Raw genomic sequence first — 5,661 nt, forward strand, 5'->3', positions numbered from 1 at the left:
AGGTAGTGCCTCCAGATTTTCAAGGCAAAGATCACAGCTGCTAACTCTAGGTCGTGTGTGGGGTAATTCTTCTCGTGTATTTTCAACTGACGTGAGCCATAAGCTACCACTTTTCCCTCTTGCATCAACACACAATCCAAACCCTCTCGTGAAGCATCACAATAAACCGCATAACCCAACCCTCTCTCCGGAATAATCAACACCGGAGCGGTGGTCAATCTAACTTTCAGCTCTTGGAATGACTTTTCACAAGTCTCACTCCACACAAACTTGACTCCCTTCTGAGTCAGCCTAGTCAACGGTGACGCTAACCTGGAGAAATCTTTCACAAACCGACGGTAATACCCAGCCAATCCCAGAAAACTGCGGATCTCAAACACACTCTTAGGCTGTGCCCAATCTTGCACTGCCTCAACCTTGGATGTATCAACAGACACCCCTTCCCCGGATACCACGTGGCCTAAGAATTTGACTTCCCTCAGCCAGAACTCACACTTCCCAAACTTGGCATACAGCCTATGGGCTCTAAGTAACTCAAGCACCACTCTCAAGTGTGCCTCGTGCTCCTCCTCAGAAGACGAATAGATAAGGATATCGTCCACGAAAACAACCACAAATCGGTCTAAGAACTCCCGGAAAATCCGGTTCATCAAGTCCATAAAGACTGCCGGTGCATTGGTAAGTCCGAATGGCATCACCAAAAACTCATAATGGCCATACCGCGTACGGAATGCCGTCTTAGGAACATCTTCCTCCCTGACCCTCAACTGATGGTAACCCGATCTCAAGTCTATCTTAGAGAAACAACGGGAACCCTTCAACTGGTCAAACAAATCATCTATACGGGGCATAGGGTACTTATTTTTAACCGTAGCCCGATTCAACTTCCGGTAGTCTATACACAATCTCAAGGCACCATCTTTCTTTTTAACAAAGAGTGCCGGTGCTCCCCACGGTGAAACACTAGGGCGAACAAAGCCCTTATCGAGCAATTCCTGGAGCTGAACTTTCAACTCAACCAACTCTGCTGGAGCAAAACGGTAAGGTGCCATAGAAATCGGCGCCGTACCAGGCACTAAATCAATAGAGAACTCTATCTCTCGGTGAGGTGGCAAACTAACAAAATCTTCGGGAAAGACATCCGAATACTCACAAACCGCCCTCGGCAATACATGCTGGGTCTCACCACTCTCACCACTCTCAAAGCTAGCAAGTAGACTACTAAGTTCACTTCGCCCTCGCGAATCATACCCCGGTGGCAAAACACTACCAACCCGGTCTCCCAAGAAATGGAACCACTCCCCGCTCAAGGTACACAATGTAACCCTCTGGCGGTAGCAATCAATAACAGCCCGGTATGACGATAACCAGTCCATACCCAAAATAACATCAAAACCCTTCATGGGCATGACAACAAACGGAAAAGGAAGCCTATAGTCGGCGACCTCTATATCACATCTTCTAACACCCTGTTTCAGAATCAACTCACCACCCAAAGGCGATACCACACAAATAGGAGATGCTAACTGTGCTAACTCCAATTCCAAAACAGATGCAAATGCAGCAGATACAAAAGAATGAGATGCACCCGTGTCTATCAACACATTAGCAACTGAGTTGCAAAACAGAAAAGTACCACTCACTACTGATGGAGCCGGTACTAAATCCTGCGCGGTAACAGCATACACGCGCCCCGTAGGCCCCTGGTCTACCTGCTCACCTCTCGGAGCAAAAGACTGCTGCACAGACTGGGATGTCGAAGCTCCCGGATTGGCCCTCGAGGCCTGCACAGACTGAGCTGGCTGAAAACCCTGCGTCTGCCTAGAACCAGACGCTCCCGAAGTGGCACTCAACTGTGGGCAAAACCTCTTCATGTGCCCAGGTTGTCCACACTGATAACAAGTCAAGAGCTGCCCCCTGCCCAAACTCTGACTCTGCGGTCTAGCTGAAGAAGAAGCAGCTTTCTGACCCCCACCCTTCTGCGGGCAAACAGATACCTTGTGACCCAGCTGGCCACACTTGTAACAGGTGAAATCCCCCTGACCACCTCTCCCGGAGCCTGCACTCGGCACTGGGAAGGTCGATCTAGCAACACCACCCTGCGACTGCTGAGGGTTAGAACCCCTCTGCCTCCTGCCATCACCCTGACTATCCTGGCTCCTCTTGGAGCCTCTCTGGCCCTCATCCTCCTCCTGCATCATAAGCTCCATATGAGCTGCAGCGTCCACTAGGTGTCTATACTCTCGAATATAAGACCCACCAATTCTCAACTTGAGGCCCCGCCTCAACTTCCGCTCAAACTCATAGCAACGGCGTTCCTCAGACGCCACCAGTTCAGGTGCAAACCTAGACAGACTGGTAAAAGTAGCCTCAAACTCGGCCACTGACAAGCCCTGCTGATTAAGCCGGCTAAACTGATCCCTCAGCTTCTCCCTAGCTGCTGCTGATAAAAACCCCTCCTGAAAAGCATTTACAAACGCCTCCCAAGTACCACCAACACGAGCTTTCTCGTACTTCCACCATTGACCCGCATCTCCCTTCAGTTGGAAGGATGCCAAGGTCACTTTCAGTGCTCCGTCCTCGATGCCAAGCATCTCAAACGTCTTCGTTGTCTGTTCGAGCCATTCATCTGCCTTAAGCGGCTCTTTAGGATCCCCGATAAACTCGTCCGGATTACACCGGAAGAACTCCCTCTTCAAGAAGGAAGGCCCTGCCTCAGCTGCCTGATTCCCAGCTCTAAGAATACCCAAAGCTCCTGCTATCTCTCTGGCCAAGGCACCCATAGCCTGCTGACCTACTGGCTCGGCCACATTGGCCTGCCCAACTCCCTCCTGCACTGCCGGAATCTCACCCTGTAACGGTACTTCCTGCCTCGCAGGTCTACCACGCCTAGCACCTCTTCCTCGTCCTGACATCCTAATAAAGGCAACACAGAACGTTAGCACATTCATAAATGTGCCGAAACTAAACACTCACGTCCTAATGCCTGGACAACTGTAATTCACTCCACATAAGCACATAAACACATAAGCACCTATGAATTTCCTTTCCGGATAATAATAGTCCCGAGGCGTCACTAGAGTTCCGGTTAGAAACAGCATTGATCAAGTGCTTTTCCAACAAGACTCCCAGAAACTCAAGGATCCAATCAATATCCCAGAAATTAAATCCCATACACACATAGTCACATAAACATGTTATCACTTAAGCACATAACATATGATACCACATTTAAGTCTCTATCAAGCGAGACAAACCCATTGTGATACTAATCACTTCCCACGTACCCAAAGTATTCGAACCCGGTACGCTCGGATACCAAGTTGTAACGCCCTCAAAATAATAACATTAAACCCATCAGATAAGACATGCATTTACATATAAACTAACCACATTCCTTTATTTCATTGAGTTTCATTACATAAGTATTACATGTTAACATCGAAACAAAATGCCCTACGGGCTTACAGCTTTCCAAGTTAACACTTGGTTTCAACAAAAGAATACTAACTCGTTTACACATTAAGCCCTTGGCTTGAAGTTACATGTAATACATCAAAAGTAAAACAACTACACTATATCCGCCTCTAGCCTCCCAAGCTATGTCCTTGGAGGTGGCATGCTTCCTGTACCTGAAAATGATATTCCCATATAGGGTGAGCCACAGCCCAGTAGAAATACACTAAACCAACCATGGACAATGACTAAAACATTAGCAATTGATAGTTGGTCACCACTGATACAATCACATAAATTACATATTTATGTCAACGACTTACAAGTCCCAATTACTTTTCATTTTCCCTTTTTCAACAGATAAGCATGCTAGCTCTATCATCATTTCCATAGATATGTATAAAAACTATATCTCACATTCAGATAAGCATAAAAGCTATATCCACATTCTCAACAGATATGTATATCAACAATATCCACAGATAAGCATACAAGCTATATCCACACTTCACAAAGATAAGCATATGAGCTCTATCTTCACTTCTCTAGACAAGCATATGAGCTCTGTCTACGGAGTTCATCCCCTATCTCCTCCCAATACCTATCCGGTTTAGAGGTACATCCCCTATCTTCCCCTAAACCGCGGAGTACATCCCCTATCTCCTCCTCTACACATAACGTATATAAACACATTGGTTCTATATACAATCACACAATACACACAATTAATGTATTCTATCAACCGTCAAGTTCCATGACACATTCCATTGATTAGTTTCCGTTTACCTAATCATCATGCATTGTCTACAACAATCTCGACTATCCTCCACCGATAGCCCAAAGCAGTTATTTCTAAAACAGAAAATAAATGCACAAATGGATATTCAATCAACATTTCATTTCCTCATTTCTCACCAATTAATTATCCCAATTAATTAAACAATGTAATTAGGCCATTTTCCATAATTACCATTTCAACCCTTAGGTCCCATTTTCATCAATGATTCAACAATCATTCCACTTTTTTATGCCAAACATGCATCTAGGTTTATTATGAATAAAACCCCAACTTTTGTAAAATTACACAAAAGCCCCAAACTTTCACAAAATTACCAAACCAAGCCCAACATCTCAAAATACCAAAATTTAAAGACAAAACCCATAGAGAGGAGTAGGTTATCCCTACCTCAAATTCGGAGTCCCAAAGGAGAAGACGACAAAACCCAACGTGCTCCAAAACCCGAGATTTTCAGATTAAAATGAAGCCCTCGACGATCAACAACTTTTTTGTAAAGGCCAAAGGTGAGTAAATCACTCCTACTAGATCAAAACCTAGAGAGAAGGTAGAGTCTAGAGTGAGAGGCTCAACAATGGTGATTTTGGAAAGTAAGAGAGAGAAGAGAAAGTGAAAAAGTGATTTGAAAAGTCACAATTTCGGGATTTAAACCCAGGTCTCCGCTCGAGCGTAAGACACCCCGCTCGAGCGGCCACTCACAGACTTCCGCTCGAGCGGCCAACCTCCCGCTCGAGCGCAGAATGCACTCACCCAGCACTTTTGCAGAACCAGGACTCCGCTCGAGCTCCCAACCCTACGCTCGAGCTCACAACACTGCACAACAAGATACTGGATGGACGTAATCTACGCTCGAGCGCCAAAACCTCCGCTCGAGCTTACAGGCCAAAAATCTGGGCAACTAGTTTTGGTTTCTAAACTCAACCAACCTGAAACAAACCCGCTCAACACATCCTATAACTCAAATACAAAGTAAGAAAGGATGCAAACAAGATAATAAACAACTACCAACATCCACGGACACATGTCCGGATCACTATACAACAAGGGTAAACCCGGGATCGCTATAAGGGGAGAGAGTAATTTGATCATAATACCGTGGATTCATTGTGACAATGACGACAATCGAAGACTTCGTTGCAGCAGGGAGCTCTAATCTTTCATCTTCTCCTATAATGCTTGCATCTGTAGAGAAATTAAATAAACCAAAGCATCAAAATTCAAAGAAATCATCAAATAGAGCTCAACCCACCAACCAAAAACTATAAGATAATACAAGAAATAAATAAATACCCATAACCCATCTTCCCAAAATCAAGTCTTTCATTGGCAGAGCCTTCCATTGTTGAATTGGAGCAAATGGAAAGAGAGGTGAGAGGAATGGAAGGCACAGAATTAGATCATCAGTTTAT

This window comes from Camellia sinensis, chromosome 2 (genome assembly GCF_055761805.1).
Source record: "Camellia sinensis isolate YWXY chromosome 2, ASM5576180v1, whole genome shotgun sequence".
Lineage (NCBI taxonomy): Eukaryota > Viridiplantae > Streptophyta > Magnoliopsida > Ericales > Theaceae > Camellia > Camellia sinensis.